The sequence below is a fragment of the Rattus norvegicus genome, chromosome 19 (assembly GCF_021556685.1).
Source record: "Rattus norvegicus strain SHRSP/BbbUtx chromosome 19, alternate assembly SHRSP_T2T, whole genome shotgun sequence".
NCBI lineage: Eukaryota > Metazoa > Chordata > Mammalia > Rodentia > Muridae > Rattus > Rattus norvegicus.
In genome coordinates, this window is record NC_141552.1 from 40,768,973 (window position 1) to 40,787,500 (window position 18,528).

Genomic DNA, 18,528 nt, shown 5'->3' on the forward strand with positions numbered 1-18,528 from the left:
CAATGTGCTATTATTCATGAATTTTATATGCACCTGACACCATAGTTTTAAAGTAAAAGAAAAGCCATTAGGAATGTAGCAAACACCTGGCAAAGAAGGTACAATTGTGTTTTGATAACAGCACAAAGAGTGAAGAAACAATGTTTCTGACTTATTCTGTTAACATCGCACATTTTTAAAAAAGGCCTTATAGTGCTAATTGAAAAGCTGAAATTTTTAGTCGTAATAGGTCACAAATGAAATTGCAATTATTTCCAAGAAAATGTGGAGAGCAAACATCGATATTCTATTCTGTTGATTAAATAAATAATAGCCACTTTATAGAACAGTCTGGATGATTCTAGAAAGATGCAGAATTTGTATATATTTTTCCAATGTATTTGCTTCTAGGAAAGTATTTGACAAAATTATACCTCCCTAACACACATGGGTGTGACATACACATGTGTATGGATATATGAGGGTACTATTACCTGGATTATCAATGTAATAAAAATTTAAAAACAGTTTATTAAAGCTCATAATTAATTTATTGGGTCATGCCTATCATACCAGCCTTGGGAGACCGATGTCTGAGGCCAACCTAATCCATATAGTGGGTTTCAGGCCATTCTAGGTTAGAGAGTGAGATTTTGTCCCCTAAACCAAACCAAACCAAACCAAACAAAACAAAAAAACCCCCAAAAACCCCCCAAAACAAAAAAAAAACAAAACAAAACAAACACCCTAAACAAACAAAAGTCGTAGATGAGAACACACATTATATGTAAAACCAGAGATCAAAAGGGAATTTATTTACATGTGAAGCATGGACTTCCTAATCTGTGAGGAAGGGCCTTAGTGGTGCACATTTGTTCAGTGATGCACATCTGTACGGCCAGGATTTGAGAGGTGGAGGTGAGATCTTTATAAGTTCAAGGCCCACTTTGGTCCAGGATAAGACTCTATCTGGGGAAGGAAAATGAAAGACAAAACTAAACGAACAGAAAAATGATCACACGCAAATATACATACAACTGAGGAGTGTGTCCTATGCCTGCCACTACAGAAATGTAGAGACGAAATGACCCCAGTTCATAAATGTCCAGTGCTTAGATTAATAGAAGGGTATCCCGCAGAGTAGGCAGCTGTGACTTCTGAAGAGGAACTGCATCCAAATGGTAGATGGTGACGTTTGCTCAATAGGAACTTGTACACTTTATACTTATGACTAGACTGAGGTCTTTCCCAAGATATACACAGTCTTATATCAAATGCTTAAAAACATAATTGAATCTAAATCACCATTATAGTAGACATCTTGATGTACAGTTTAATAGGAGAAAGAAAATAAGACGGAAAATTTTGAATTTAACTTAAATTGTGTTTTTAACAGTAGATTTTATGATATAATTCTTTATTTAAAAGTCTGTAGGGATGGAGAGATTGATCAGTGGTTAAGAGCACCTGATGTCCCTGCAGAGGAAAGAGAGATTTAGTTCCCAACATCTATGTGTCACCTCACACTGTCCATCTGTAACTCCAGATGCAGGGGTCCTGACATCCCCTTCTGGCCTCTGTCGGCAGCAGAAACACATGGCCCACATACAAGCATGCAAGGCAAACACTCATAAACATCAAATAAAAATAAACAAATACTAAACATGTTACTAAAGAATGTGACACTATCAGCTTAAAACATTGTTCAGAGTCTGGAGGAATGGCTCAATGATGAAAAGTGCTTCTACACTACCATGAGGACCTGAGTTCAGATCCTAGCTCACAAAGCAGGCAAATGTCTTGCCTATGTAACCTCTAATCCCAGCACGGTAGGGAGACTAGAGGATCATTAGGACTTGCTATTCCTCAAACCAGTCAAGTCCAACAAGCAGTAGGTTCATAGAGGGACACTACCTCAAAAGAACGGATATTCACAGAGCACACCTGATACATTCCTTTGGCCTTTGCGGGCATGCACATGTGAGAGTGTTTACCACATACATGTATACCTTCCTAGCACACACACACAAACACAAGGTGATGCTTAACTCACATGTCATCAATCAGAACGTGTTTAAGTTATTTAGAAATATTCCATGTGATATAGTTACAGATGGTAACTAAGCCAATTAAGAGCATTGAGTCCTTTAGTAATGGCCAGAGCAAGTCTAGGCTAACACCTCCATAAAGTCTCTTGGAACCTACCCTCAGGGGTATAGCATTTTCAAAGACTCAAACCACAATTACATCGGAGTCCAAAGGCCGTGCTTATATCAGCATTGCAGAGGCTTGGAGTAACCTTTTAACATTTGGATTTTTTTCTTTTGCCTAGCTTAGAGCGCTTTACAGTATTTTCCAGACACAACATGAAAATTGTTTTTTTTTAAATTATGCTTTCTCCATGTATTTTCATTTTATATTTTGCTGCACAGTATTAATTATTTTGGTTAATGCAACTGGACATGGTAAGATGTAAGGGCCACTTCCAAAGGCATTGCCAGGGCAGATGTTGCTTCTGAGGTGGGTGGAAAGCTGAGAATTGTCTAGAAAGACACAGAAAGGAGTGGGGAGGAGGTGTCACTGCCTTAGGCTCCAACCGAATAGGCCTCTAGGATTCAGACACATTAGACACTAACTAATATCAGTGACATATAACAGGGCACATTGTATTGAATTATAGGCAATAGGAAGCTTACAATATTCCCTATAAAAATGTATATTCCATTTCCTCAAAATATCTTTGTCCATACATTTCAGAATCAAATGGGAGATAAAACAGGCAAACAAACAACCAAGACTTCTTCTGGAGAGACAAATGAATTTGTTTAATGCTGAGCGAACAGGACAAGCTAAGCCCACAGAATGTGGATATGTGTAATGCTTCATAACTTTTTACTAAATTAATTAATTTGCTCACTCTACATCCCAGTATCAGCCACCCTCCCAGTCCCCACCTCTCACATTTCTCATCCCCTTCTCCTCTGAGAATGGGGGATGTTCCCCCTACCCTTGACAAATCAGTTACTGAGTTACTGTAGGACTAGACAAGGCAGCCCAGTTAGGGGAACTCATGCCAATTCAGCAGAGGCCTGGCTGTTCCTGTAGATTCTGCCTCCCCTTTGGCTGTCCAGACACTACTGAACTGGGCTGCTGGTATATCCATGAAGTGTTTGCGAGTGGACAGAGTTGCTGACCTGAGAACGGGGCTGCTGATTTCCTGGCAATATAAATGGAATTTGCTCCAAAGAACCATTTCTTTCCACTACCTCTGGTGAGTGGTAGGTTAGAAGGGAGGTGAAAGCATTTAAGAACCATCATTAAAAGTAAGCATTGAAAAAGTCAGCAGTTCTCAAGCTGAGTATGTATGGGGTTGAGGCAGTGTCAAATTCACTATGTGCTCAGCAGGTAGCCTTGAACATCCTATATAGTCCAGAATGGTGGTACTCTCCTACCTGCTGCCACTTCAGCATGCACTGCCATGCCGATTGATCAAAGGTTCTCCTTCTTGTTCTGCCATTGCTATTTTCCTCATACTTAGTGTCTCAGTAGTTGGTCTTGGCACCTCAAGAAAAATCCAAGGTGTGTACAGCTCATTAAAACACACACACACACACACACACACACACACACACACACACACACACACACACACTTGTATGTATGCCTTCATGTATGTCTATTTGCTATATGCGTGCCTTATTACCATGGAGGTCAGAAGAGGGCTCAGATCCTCTGGAACTGGAGTACAGGTGAGTGTGAGACAGTGTTTGGGTGTTAGCAATCAAACCGCTCTTGCAGCCACTCTTCTTAACTGCTGATCATCTCTCCAGCCCCAACAGCTCCTTTTGAAAGAACTTGTGTTCACTTTCATAATTAGCTTCAAAAGTCAGTGTCCATTTGAAGAAAATAATACAAACCACTTGAAACAGAAATCTTAAAGTTTCATTGCTGCCAGATCACAAAGAGTTATCGGTGACGTGGGTGTACTAACTGGGTACTGTACTACTTCACAGACCTCTGTATCAGATAGAACCCTGCCTCCTGTCCTAGCCTGTTCCACTGATTATCTGAAGTTGCTTCTTATCATCTCAACCTTGGAAGCTCAACCAGCTTTCCAAAGGTAATGATGTCCTCTAATGGGTTTTAACATTATCAGGAACAGAAAAAGCCCTGAGCTAGTATTTCAGTCTGACAGATACCAGATATGAGCACGCTTCCTCCCACCCCACCTCTGTGAGCTTGTAGCAATAGACCAGGCACATTGGCTTACAGTGTGAGAGCGACAGGGCTGTCGTTCACTGATAGGCCACCTACTCTGAGTGAGGATTCTTGCACAAGGAATTATCCCATGTAGCAAGTATGTTTAAAGTCATTACACACTTAAGTGCTGTGTTCTTCATAATGAAAGAGCCAACCATGCAACGTTTCAGCATGAGTAGTGGGTAGGGCTCAGGCAGTCCCACCTATGACTGAAAAGCTAAGGCCAATTGCTGGTTACTAGAGAAGCAGGGTAATTCTCACAAGTGAGGCACCCTGGTAGGTTGCCAAAGTACCAGTGGATGGCTCTACACACGTGTACTGGTGGAACAAATTCAACTCCATAGACAGAAAAATGTTTGCCTTTGGTTTGGAGGAAGAAGTGATACGGAGTATTGAAAGAATTAGATAGGAGGGATTAAAGGAAGGATTTGATCAAAACCACATTGTGTGTAAATTGTATGACACTCTCAAACATTAAAAAATATTCACGAAATATTTAAAAAAACAACATAGAGAAAAGCAAGTGTTTTGAAGTCTGGTACAAATGTATATCTACTATTAAGTCTCAGGGATCAGTAAGACATGTAAATTCCCTGGATCTCATATCAAGTCCAAGTTCAGCAAGTGTTACCCATACTTTATTGCTGAGACACAGGATGAAAATATATACGGATAGTCTAAGCAAATGCCTAGCATATTCCAAGGGCTCAATAAACATTTTCTATGAAAATGATATATTTTGGCATGAGTTGAGTCAGAAAAATGTTTTATGATGATGAGTTCTCTCTCTCTCTCTCTCTCTCTCTCTATATATATATATATATATATATATATATAATCAAGATCAAAAAGGTTGTAATATCAAGCATACCTATGCTAAATTAGGACAATAAGACTTAAACATTCTGGAAACTACTCAAATAGCTCATTGTAATTTCTGGAATTTTCCATCTTGTTTACCACAGTATAACATTTTAAAAAAGAAACAGACTTTTGTTTATTTGCATTCATAACTATATATGTACATAACTATGATCCCTAAACAGATTTTTCTTTTAAATAATCTAAGTGTTTCCAGTAGGGTATGGTCCTAGGAACTTAAGAACCATACCGGTAACATATTATCTTTCTGTAAACCATTTTTAAATTCATTTTTATGTTTAAGACAGTCTCCTTATGCAGCCCAGATTTTCCCGGAACTTGTGGCAATCCTCTTGTAATTGTTCTGGTAATATAGGTGTGTCACCACACCTGGATTTAAAGCTCTACAAAATCACTTTATCAAACCAGTTACTGATATAAGCAGATTGCACTTGATAAAATGAAATTAAACATAACATTTTGAATTTGCTAACAAATAAAGACTAAACAACAAAACCTTTTCTTGAGTCTCCCATATTTTCCCAATTATTGCAGTTTCTCATGCTTTCTTCCCAATGTCGATTACTTTGACTTTCATCTGTCTGAGTGAAGTCGCTCTCTGAAACTGTGTTGTTAATCTCTTCCTTGCCAAAAGCACCTCACGGGAGGAAGAGAGGAGCCGGGGAGCCCAAGACTGAACTGTTACACACACATATCAAAGAGTGAAAGAAAGCCCTGCGAGTTGGCCTCATCCTTATCAGTGGCTGGAGCACCTGGAATCGAGCCCTGTACGTGGTTTAAATATTAACCGCAAAACCTAAACCCATCACAGCCATGTGAACTTCAGCTCTGACTAAAGATTAGTGTCAGGTTTGCTTGCCTCTGTGGCTGAGCGGTAGCAATGGACCACACAATGTTGCTCAATCAATGTTGTTCCTAGGGTTCTTGACCTCAGTGAATGGTAAACAGAGTGACCGTAAGACAGGGCTCCAGTGCTCTGGTGTGGCTAGGAAAACACTCTCTGAAACTGCACGGAATGAACAGACACCCGTTAGCATGGGAACTGAAAGGCAACCCTAGCGAAGTAGGATGCGGGAAGAAATAGCCTGCGCACCGCAGGAAAACTGAAACCTCCCAAGATGAGTCAGAGCATCAGGCTCTATGCTTCCTTCCTCGCTCCGCCAAACTTCGTCAGAGTCCAACAAGAAGCAAAAGCCAACAACACAGGAGCGGTGAGCGATTATCATGCTTTCCCACGCACATAAAATACAATTTTCTTTCATTGAAATCAAATCAGGTTGGGACTGAGTAGACCTACAAGGGAGAAATTGGCCAACTTGATAAGGGTGTTAGATACAATCATAGAATGTAGTCTATCAAGAGAAACTTTCTCTTCTAATCCTTTATGTTAGCCAAATCCCATTGCAATAGTCCTGGCTTTGTATGCCTGCCCATCCAAGTGAAATCGTATCCTTCTGGGATGAAGACTTGGCAGGTGATTGTAGCAAACAAAATGGGAGTGAAAACAATGAATGTTGCTCCGACCACTAGAAATAGTGGACACCCATGACCTTGTTAAAATAGTCACATAAACCTAGTCACACAATCCTAAAAAAAAAATCCATATGGAATGTCAAAAAGCATTTCAGATGTATAAGACAGAATTAGTAATGTTGTAAATTAATAAAATCTGAAGAAGCTGATAGAAATTCTCTTAAATCAAGAAAGGAGCCCAAGTCTGCATATGAACCATTCAGCAGCCCACTGACTCAATTTTTGGTAATTACAGCTCTGTGAAGCTCCCTCTCCCTCTCTCTCATTAAACATCAATATCATTCCTCAAGCCCTATAAACCATTTATCATTATAATTTTTATTAACTGTATGAGAATTTCACACAGTATATTCTGAACATCTCCATCCCCTCAACCCCTCCCATTACCACGGCCATTGACCTTCCCATCCCTTCTCACCAACTTTGAAATTACCCCACTCCCCGTCAAATCCAGTTTATACTGCCCAGTTAGACTTGAGATTGAGGTCTGCTCTGAAAACAAACCCCAAACTGACCTTTACTCTACCCGCAGCCATCAAATCCTAACAGCTCCTCAGTTAGTGGTGGGATTTTGTGGTGGTGAACTTTCCTGAAAATACCTCCTGACCACAAAGAGTCTGGAATTTTGCTGGACCTTGCAGCCAGGTTAATATTCCTTGAGGTCATTTGAGACTGTGTATCCAGTTCTCAACATGCTGTATACTCAGCCTGTTTAAATTTAACCTGCCTTTAAGAGAACAGTGAGAGCTACTTTACTGTGCTTTGGATCTCCCATGTAATCAGCTTTATAACCTAAGCTAAATTCATAGCACAGCTTTGATCTTAAGTTCACGCCCTTGACAGAATTGTGTGTGTGTGTGTGTGTGTGTGTGTGTGTGCATGTGCACGAACATACATGCCTTTACTGTGGCAATCATTTGCTGAAAGCAGCCAATAGATTTAAAGCAACCTTAAACAAAATAAATATCCCATAAATGTGGTAAGCAATGTGTGGATATAGTTTGATAATATCTGGTTTAGAGTGAGCATGGTATTCTACATCAGCTAGGGTCAATAAAGTCATTTCTTCACTCATAAAACCTTGTTAAAATTTTCTATAGCAAGTATACTTTATCCATTTCCTATATCATGGCTTGTGAACTGTGAAAGAGGGACAGAGCAAAGCCCTGTTAGGGACAGACAGATCAGACATACCCATTAGCCAGGCGGGTGCCCATAGACAACAGGCAGATGACAGGAGAGGAGAAGTGAGTTCTTATGAGTCTCTGAAAGGATCTTAAAGATGCTTGTTAGGAAGTACATGCTGTAGGAGACCCTAGAAGGAGGGTCTGAGGAGGAAAGAAATGGACATAGGACAATAACAGCAGGGTACCATGAAGTTTCTGTGGTCTGGGCAATGTTAGATTGTACTACATAGATACTTAATATATATATATATATGTTGCTTACACTCATGTGTGTGTCAAATGACTCACAATTTTGAAAGCAGGTGAAATTTATCTAATGATCTTGGCAGAAAAATATTTTGGCAGAAAAATATTGTATTACAGTTACACGAGCCAAAAAAGATTTAGTTAAAAGATAATCTCAGTTGGATCATAAAGGTGTTTCATAACGAATCCTTCTGAAGTTAAGAATCTTACTGAAAAGTGCTTATTTCTTTTATATAAAGAATATTATTTTTCTAATTCATAGCTGGAAGAGCACCTAAGGTTAAAATACCAGAATTGTTCTCAATAAAAACAATACTCAAAGCACCAGCACATTTCAAATTATTCTGAAGTAATTTCATTCAGTTCAATAGCTATTCAGACAGAGTTAACAGATATAATCTATGCAAATGATATGAATATCCACTGATTAAGAAAATTTTAATTTAAATACTTCTAGTGTTTTACATTTCTGAACTTTGGCACTGTATAGATTTATGGGGCTCTCATAATAGCATGTAAGTAATAATTTTTAAATCTTTTTGAGATTTTATTTATTTCATGTATCATAGTATTTGCCTGAATCCATGTGTGTGCAGTTTCAACAGAGGCCAGAAGAGGGCATTAGATTCCCTAGAAGTGGAATTACAGATAGTTGTGATCTACCATGTGGATACTGGGACTTGAACCTTGGCCCTCTGGGAGAGCAGCAGTGTTCTTATTTAGAGCTCTTATCTCCAAACCTTATAGGTTTCAAGTTTTAAAAGTTAACAGTGCTGTAATACTGGGTTAATGGCAAAAATTAAAATTAACCTGGTACATACATGTCAAAGTATATTCCCATAAAGATGATTGCTATTGCATCAAGCACAAAATATCACAAAATGTAGTATTTAAAAATATCTAATAGAATAAAAATAATGTTAAAATTAAAGCATTATACTACATACTCATCAAGCATGGGTTCTGAAAAATATTGGTTGATATGGGAGTGGAATGTTAATGCTTACTGAAAAAGATGTATATTATCTTTCATTCAATGCAATTTCCATCAAAATTCCAGCTCAATTCTTCACAGAGATAGAAAGAATAATTCTCAAATTTATCTGGAATAACAAAAAACTCAGGATAGCAAAAACCATTCTCAACAATGAAAAAACATCCAGGGGAATCAACATCCCTGACCTCAAGCTATACTACAGAATGATAGTGATAAAAATCACACTGTATTGGTACAGAGACAGACAGGTAGAAAAATGGAATAGAATTAAAGACCTAGAAATGAACCCACACACCTTCGGCTACTTGATCTTTGATAAGGAAGCCAAAACCATCCAGTGGAAAAAAGACAGTATTTTCAACAAATGGTGCTGGTTCAACTGCTGGTTGGCATGTAGAAGAATGCAAATTGACCCATTCTTATCTCCTTGTACAAAGCTCAAGTCCAAGTAGATCATGGGCCTCCATATAAAACCAGACACACTGAATCTAATAGAAGAGAAAGTAGGAAAGATTCTGGAACACATTGGCACATGGGAAAATGTCCTGAGCAGAACTCCAAATGGCTTATGCTCTAAGATAACAAGTGACAAATGGTACTTCATAAAATTGCAAAGCTGCTGTAAGGCAAAGGACACAATCAATAGGACAAAATGGCAACCCACAGATTGGGAAAAGATCTTTTCCAACCCTACATCTGATTGAGGGCTAATATCCAAAATATACAAAGAATTCAAGAAGTTAGAGTCCAGAGAGCCAAATAGCCCTATTAAAAATGGGGTGCAGAGCTAAACAAAGAATTCTCCACTGAAGAATCTTAAATGGCAGAGAAGCACTTAAAGAAATGTTCAACATCCTTTGTTATCAGGGAAATGCAAATCAAAAGGATCCTGAGATTCCACTTCAAACCAGTCAGAATGACTAAGATCAAAAACTCAGGTGACAACAGATGCTGGCAAGGATGTGGAGAAACAGGAACACTTTTCCATTGCTGGTCGTATTGTAAGCTAGTATTCCAATTCTGGAAATTGGTCTGACAGTTCCTGAAAAAATTGGAAATAGTTCTACTTGAGGTCTCAGCTATACCATTCCTTGCTGTATGCCCAAAAAATGTCCCAACATACAACAAAGACACATACTCCACTATGTTCATAGCAGCCTTATTTATAATAACCAGAAGCTGGAAAGAACCCAGATGTCCCTTAACAGAGGAATGGATACAGAAAATGTGGTGCATCTACACAATGGAATACTACTCAGCTATCAAAAACAATTACTTCATTGAAATTTGCAGGCAAATGGATGGAATTTGAAAATAACATCCTGAGTGAGGTAACCCAGTCACAAAATATCACACATGGTATATACTCGCTGATAAGTTGATATTAACCAAAAGCAGCTCAGAATACCCATGATACAACTCACAGAGCATATGAAAACCAAGAGGAAAGAAAACCACATCAAAGTGTGGATGCTACAGTTCTACACAAAAGGGGGAAGAAAATAACTAGGGAAGGAGGGGGGGTTCTGGAAGGGACAAAGGAAGGGGAAGGAAAGGGGGGACTGGTTTAGATATGGGAGGAGATGGGGGAGAAGTACAGAGGGTCAGGAATTTGAAAGGAGGTCTGTAGCAGTGGGGGTAGAAACTAGAATGTCCCAGATGCCAGGAACCTAAGAGTTTCCCAGGACCCAACAATGAGGACATTAGCTGAAATACCCAACAGGGGAGATAGAACCTGTAGAGATCATATCCCGTGGATAGGCATGGCCCCTGGTTAAGGGATAGGGCTACCCACCCACCACAAAAATATTAATCTAGAATTCCTCCTGTCAAAAGGAAATGCAGGGACAAAGAGTGGAGCAGAGACTGCCCCACCTCATGATCCATCCCATCTGGAGACACTAAACCCAGACACTATTGCTGATGCCAAGAAGTGCTTTCTGACAGGAGCCTGATATAGCTGTCCCCTAAGAGGCTCTGCCAGAGCCTGAAATATACAGATGCAGATGCGCACAGCCAACCATCAGACTGAGCACAGGGACCCCAGTGGAAAAGTTAGGGGAAGGACTGAAGGAGGTGACGGGGATTGCAACCCCATTGGAAGAACAGTATCAATTAACCAGACCTGCACCAGAGCTTCCAGGGACTAAACCACCAAACAAAGAATACACATTGGGGGACCCATGGCTCCAGCTGCATATGTAGCAGAGGATGACCTTGTCGGGCATCAGTGGGAGGAGAGCCCCTTGGTCCAGTGGAGGCTTGATGACCCAAGGTAGGGAGTGAGTGGGCAGGTGGGGGAGCACCCTCATAGAGGCAGGAGGAGGGAGGAGGGGATGGGGGTTTGTGGAGGGGAATCTGGGAAGGGTGATAACATTTGAAATGTAAATAAAATAACCAATACAAATGAAAAACAGATAAATATTATTTTTTACTTTAAAGATTTTATAACAAAATCTAAAGAATCTTTAGAATATGATCTTCACAAGGAACATTTTTAATTCTTCACTTAACACTTATTACTTTTCAATGCTAAGGTTACAACCTACTTCTGTGTCTTTGTGCATTAATTCAAATGAGGAGGTGAGTAGAAAAAGGTGGAAAGAGAAAGGGAGGAAGCGGTGCAGGGAGGTCTATGAGTTCATGTCGCCATGAAATGAAGAAATGTACAAATCTGAACTAACTTGGGAAAAATAATGGCAGTACCTAACCAAATGTGACCAAGCAAGAGGGACTCATCAGGAAGAGAGATGAGCATGAACTGAAGCTAGCACGCAAAGTCTCCTTGAAGAGGAGCCCTATCAGTAAGAGAGAAGTACTGGCTTAATGTATCGGAGTTGAATGAGAAAAGGACCCAGTTGATTTATGTCTAGGAAGAGCCTATTCTCTGCCTGAAGTCTTCAGAAGCAAAGCCTTGAGCTCATTAGATTAATCATAACTGTATGAGATAAAATGAGGTAAAATCTAGCAGATTGGCTAATAAGGAGGCCTGAAACAGCTGCCCAAGAGGTTATCTGTAAAAGGTTATCTTGTGTTCTGGATGTGACATGGTGATTGCACTCGTGAACTCATACCTGCTGTGTTGCCTGCACAAGACCTATATGAGATCAAGCCAGCCAAAGTCTCCACATGGATGGCAATTACACTTACTGTGGTTGGAGCTGTTGGCAGTCATAGCAGTTGGAAGAGGAAAAGTCACTGGTGGCTTTCCAGGAACAGTGGATGGCCCCTACATTTATCTGTTTATAGGCAGGGCTTATTGGACTTAGTGGGTCACAAAAATAAAAAAGACACGAAGTCAGGAAGGGAGGTGTTGGAGGGTACAGGGGGAGTTGGGGGAGGGGAGAATAAAGAAAGGTCTATTTTTTATCATATGTGTGTGTACAATTCTTAAAGATTAAAACCTGCTTAATTTAAAAATACATTGTGAGGGTTTGCATATGCTTGGTCCAGGGAGTGGCACTGTTAGAAGCTGTGGCCTTGTTGGAGGAAGTGTGTCACTGTGAGGGTGGGCTTGGAGACCCTCCTCTTAGCTGCCTGAGCATGCTCAGTCTGTTCCTGGCTTCCTTCAGATGAAGATGTAGAACTCAGCTCCTCCTGCACCATGCCTGCCCGGATGCTGTGATGCTGCCATGCTCCCACCTTGATGATAATGGACTGAACCTTTGGACCTGTAAGCCAGCCCCAATTAAATGTTGTCCTTTATAAGACTTACATTGGTCATGGTGTCTGTTCACAGCAATAAGACTCTAAGACATACATATAGAAAATATTTTACAGAAGAGAATCACTGTCCTTGGTATACTTGACAATAAAGCTAAGTGAAACCATAGACATAAAAAATATCTTCAAAGATAATGGGAGAAGTGTTATTAGATTTTTTGGGCAATTCTTTAGAAGTTCATCTGTGTATGCATTGAGAATATAGAAATTAATATTTAATATTTTCTTTTTAAGTAAAAACTTTACCTTTTCATCTTTGTCTTTCTGTATTTATTCAAAAAAGCTACCAAAAATCTGTAATTGAAAGATATTTGGATAATTTGTGGAACTTTTATATGGACATGACATTTGGCTTTACATCAAAAATTGAAGTTTGAATTCACATAAGATCCAGTAATATGGTTATGAGCTGAATGAGTTTGGGTATCCAGAAGAGAAATGGTTCGTGATTTCTTTTGAAGTAGTCTCAAAAATTATTTTAGCTGAGAATTTTGTCTATGATCATTAACTAGTACTGCCTCTAAGAAAGTATATGAAAATCTGTGTATTTTAGTGAAATATTAAGGGGAATTTAGGAAGTAATTCTCTATGCTATTTCATACATATCTTTAGTAAATTCATCCAAGAATTCGACAAAGATAACAGAATGTAATCATATGCATATATTATACTCTTGTGGAGAAATTTAAAATAAGTAAAAAGACCATGGGGCAACGTCTTGCAAAGAAAGGATTATGGATTCTTGGCTAGACCCTGCATTTATAGAGGTAACAATCATAAAGGTAAAAGAAGGCCGCTATAATGTTAGCTGCGGTCTGTCAAAAGCTTGTTTGTATTCTACAGATCTTTGCAAATAAGCTTAGTTGTAAGTACAAAGGAGGGCATACCTGAGAAGGGAGACCCTTGTAAAGAGATGCAAACAAGACAGCAAGCTGTTGTTATGACTGGTTTACACGAGTTAGAATATTTATTTATGGATGGAGGTATCTTCCAATATTAAGCATGGATTCTTCCGGTGCTCTTTTTATATCTTTACTACATTTGAACACACAAGCCAACTTTATAAATGTAAGATTTCTTTTATATGTTCAGTAATCTCATTCCTAGTTCATGCTACAAACACAATAAAAATGTCAGGCTTGTCCTGTGAAAGCCAGTTTTCAGGGAAATGACCACGTAGTGTTTGTGTGAATTTTTCTTTCTATGCACTAACAGTACGGGTTTTAATGTGTTTGTTTTGTTTTCTTGGAAAGTATCACATTTTCTATTTTGTTTGGGTAAGAACTCAAATACTGTATCACCCACCTCCAATTTTACCTGCTGTTCCAACTGCTACAGAAGGATCCTTTTTAATGTATTAATCCACAAGCAAATTTTACAGCAAAGGAATGCAAATTTTCCTCCTTTATTCCTATATTACTTAATATCTATTTTTATTAACTTAAATTAAGCCATTTGTTTAAATTATCATTGGTGGTGGCTTCTGGTGACAGAACCTCCCTATGTAACACACACTGGCCTGAAACTCAAAATCTCTTAGACTTAAACTTGTAGGTGCTGAAATCACAAGCATGCACCATCATGCTTACATTTTGTCATTAATTGATGCAAGAGAATTATACATATCAATGTTGCATTGTATTGATTACTTTTCTCTTGCTGTGATAAAATCCCATGATTAGAAGCAATGAGTTTCTCCTTCCTGAAGCATAGGATCCACCATGGTGCAGAAGGCATGGCATGGCTGCAGGAGCTAGAAGTTAGCTGATCATGGTAGGTCATATGATCTGTCCACTGGACGCAGAGAGAAGAGGAGAGAGTACTGGGAGGTCTATAAAGGCCTCAGAGCTCACCTACTGACGAGCTTTCTCCAGTAAGGCTCTACCCTCCTATAAGTTCTGTAAACTCCCAAAACTTGGAGCTCAAGTAGGGACCAAGTGTTTAATATGCAAGCTCATGGGACACTTCTCAATCAAACCATCACAAGTGTACCGTGTGATGATTGATACATGAATTATGTTTAAATTAAGTACACCAATTCCCTATTATCACTTCTTCGTGGTAAAAACATTCAAAGTCTTCTATTTTAGTTTTTCAACACACATAAATGATATGTTGTTATCACCTATAGCCACCCTCATCTAATAGCTATCAAAAATCCTTCTTCCCTCAGCCTGTAACTTAGCATCCATGACCACACTTTCCTTGTCCCCAGGTTCATCCCCCAACTTCTTATAACCATCCCTTTAGTCTCTATTTCTAGATGAGATTTTATGATGCCTCAGACGAATGGCAGCAAACAATATGTGTCCTCCTTTGTCCAGATCATTTTATAGAATGAAATGGATTCTGCTTCGATTTATGTTGTGACAAATGACAAAGTCTCATACTTGTATAAAGGGTGTATGTTTTCCATACTGTCAGGCCACATTTTCTTTGTGAGCTGAGGATCCTGAATGCAGATACCTCTTTCTCTGGTGGATTTTGTTCCTTTGTATATATTTCTGAGAAGGGATGGTAGGTCATATGATAGTTATTTTAAGTTTTAATGGAACTTTTATATTTTATTTCACAATGGCCATGATAATTCATATTTACACCAACAGAGTGCAAAGTTCCCAATTCTTTCACATTCTCACTTGCAATATTCTTTTCAGTGATATCTGTTCTTATTGACATTAGACCATACCTCCTTGTGATATACCTTGCAGTTTTTTCCCTTATAGTTCATTTTTTTCTTTTATTGAATTTTTTAAATTTACATTTCAAATGTTGTCCCCTTTCCTGGATTCCCCTCCAGAAACCAGCTATCCCTTCCCCCCTTCCCCTGCTTCTATGAGGGTGCTAACCCCCACCCATACCCTCCCACCTCCCCTCCTTGACATTCCCTTACACTAGGGCATCAAGCCTTGAAGGACCAAGAGCCTCTCCTCCCATTGATGCTGACAAGGTCATCCTCTGCTACATATTCAGCAAGAGCCATGCGTCCATCCCTGTGAACTCTTTGGATAGTGGTTTAGTCCCTGGGAGCTCTCAGTTCAATGGTTGGCTTTGAGCATCCACCTCTGTATTTGTCATGCTCTGGCAGAGCCTCTCAGGAGACAGCTATATCAGGCTTCTGTTAGCAGAATAATGGGAAAGTAGCAAAAAGGCAGGCAGGTTTTCCTTCATACCAGAAAATGCCACAGTCAGGATGGCTCCTTTTATTCCAAATAACCTGATTGTATTAGTCAGAATTATCTTGGTTCTAGATTCTGTTGCTCTGAATTCTAGAGAAACAATTGATAGGATATTCATATATGACTGTCTTTCTATAGAAGTCAAGAATCAGTATTTGCTCAGTCTAGGAGTCTGGTTGTCTTAGTTGGTTTTCGTTAGGTGCTTCTCAGCCGTTTGATATTCCTTAGCTGAGAGTTCTTTGTTTAGCTCTGTGCCCCATTTTTAATAGGGTTATCGCTGCTCCTGCCCCTGCTCCTGCTCCTGCTGCTGCTGCTGCTGCTGCTGCTGCTGCTCCTGCTCCTGCTGCTGCTCCTGCTGCTGCTGCTCCTGCTCCTGCTCCTCCTGCTCCTGCTCCTGTTCCTGCTGCTCCTGCTCCTGCTGCTGCTGCTGCTGCTCCTCCTGCTCCTGCCCCTGCCCCTGCCCCTGCCCCTGCCCCTGCCCCTGCTCCTGCTGCTCCTGCTCCTCCTGCTCCTGCTCCTGTTTCTGCTGCTCCTGCTCCTGCTCCTGCTCCTGCTCCTGCTGCTGCTTTCATTTCTCACTGTTGCACTCACATGCTGCTAACAGGGGACTGTGCTAGTGGAGATTTGTCTCTACAACCTCTCAGTTCTAGAAGCCATGTTAGGCTTCCTATGTGTATAGATATTTGGTCATTCTCAGATTTCTGATGGGGTTGAAGACTGATTATAGTCTCCTAGCCTATCAGGCTGTATAACTCTGAATATACATATTTTATTGGGTAGTTATCAGATAGTATACAAGCTAGCCAAGATATAATATAGATTTTAAGCCTTTCTTAAGCTGGAATGAATAACTAAATGTTCTGTTTAACTGATATAGTGATAGACTGGGTGTTGAGTATATCATATGCTTTATAAATTGTAGAATGGTAATAATTGTATTCAATTTATATATAAGTGAAAAGGCTTTTTAACTGGACAAAAAGGGGGAAATGTTGTGGTTTGCCCTGAAGTTATCTGTATTTTGATGCTAATTCCACTGCCCCAAGGACAGCTGCCTAGTCACTCAGAACTCAGGTGACTTCAGCAGAACCTTTTCCCCACTGAATTTGTAAAGTACAGGTGAGGGGCAGGTACAGGATAGATGGAGGCCTGTCACTGGAGGAGAAGGAAGGATGGGCGGGAGAGAAGTTTGAAGGAAGAGGAGGAGACTGGAATAGAGAGGAGAAGAGACAGGAGAGGAGGGAGAGAAGCCATGGCAGGACAATATGGCGGGTGATGTTAGGATTCCCTGCTGTACCTTTACAGGTTGTTACAAATGTTCTTAAGGGATGGATGGTACTGGGCTTTGTATGTTTAGGTGGGCAACTACATCTATCAATTGGGTCAAAAAAAAAAAGACTTGGTTTCTTTGGCCTTTCAGCAAGAACAAAAGACAAATGGTCCCCCAGGACCTTCCAGGGCTTCCATGTCAGAGCAGGTCAGCTGAGGCAGCTCAGCACACGGGGAAGCTGCTAGCATCTCAGCCTCTCTGGTGGGTGATAGCCATTTTCACTAGATTTGTTTCTTATAGAAGACAATTAATAAATCATCCTGTCTTTCTAGAGCAGCGGTTCTCAACCTGTGGGTCATGACCCTTTGACAAACTCTATCTTCAAAAATACTTACACTACAATTCACAGCAGTGGCAAGATTACAGTTAGGCAGTAGCAACAGACATAACTTTATGGTTGGGGTCAGCACAACATGAGGAGCTGTATTAAAGGGTCGCAGTATTAGCAAGGCTGAGGACAATGGATCTGGAAAATCTTAACTGATGTGCATTGTTTAGTTTTAAAACTTATATAATTTCTATTTATGCCTTTTGATGCATTTCAAGTGGATTTTTATATAAGGAGGTAGGGGATGGAGGGGGACTTAGCTTTGTTTTCCTAAATGTAAATTCCGACACACTCCAGAGAATTCCCTGCTGAGAACTTGCCAGGTTGACAGGCGACCTGAGGATGAGAGATGCGTGTCCTTTTGCTGAGCTCCACATGTGTGCCTGGCACGCACTCATCCCTGCACGCTCACCTGACAAATAAATGGAAAACGATGAGTCATATGATAATAACTTCATGTGTGTTTATGATTGTTAGCAAGCATGTGATGCAGAGTATTACACGTCAACAATATCAGTACAGTCTATATACCTCTTTGTACTCTCAAGTGATAAGATCACAGAAACTATCTGCAGCTGGCAAAGCCACGCCTTTACTAGAGCAGGAGGTGAATCATTGTCAACTGCTTCAGACAGCAGCCCCATATCTCATGTTCGGGATTAAAATGAAAACATATTCTTATAATATTCCTGTGATTTTTTTAAAGAAATCAAAATTCTAGAATTGCCACTACACAGGGCTTCAGAATTCTGACCACCAGCAAGTGGGTTTGAGCCAACAGACCCATCTAGTAATTTAAAGACAGGAAAGTTTGTCTTTGGAAAACCATTGGATATTTTATTTAACTTACTAAACTCCAGTTTTCTTGTTCATTCTTCAAAAAT

General features: G+C 39.9%; 1 long non-coding RNA gene across 1 annotated transcript in view; it reads right to left on the reverse strand.

Annotated features, from left to right (window-relative positions):
- Positions 1–763: 763 nt before the first annotated feature.
- Positions 764–18,528, reverse strand: part of LOC147999407 (uncharacterized) — a 20,752-nt gene continuing 2,987 nt past the window's right edge. Inside the window, exons 3-5 of the long non-coding RNA XR_015644075.1 lie at positions 18,495–18,528; positions 17,965–18,056; positions 764–948 (exon numbers count right to left, since the gene is read on the reverse strand). The exon at positions 18,495–18,528 is cut by the window's right edge and continues 182 nt beyond it. This is a non-coding gene — a long non-coding RNA (uncharacterized LOC147999407). The remainder of the gene's footprint in view (positions 949–17,964; positions 18,057–18,494) is intronic.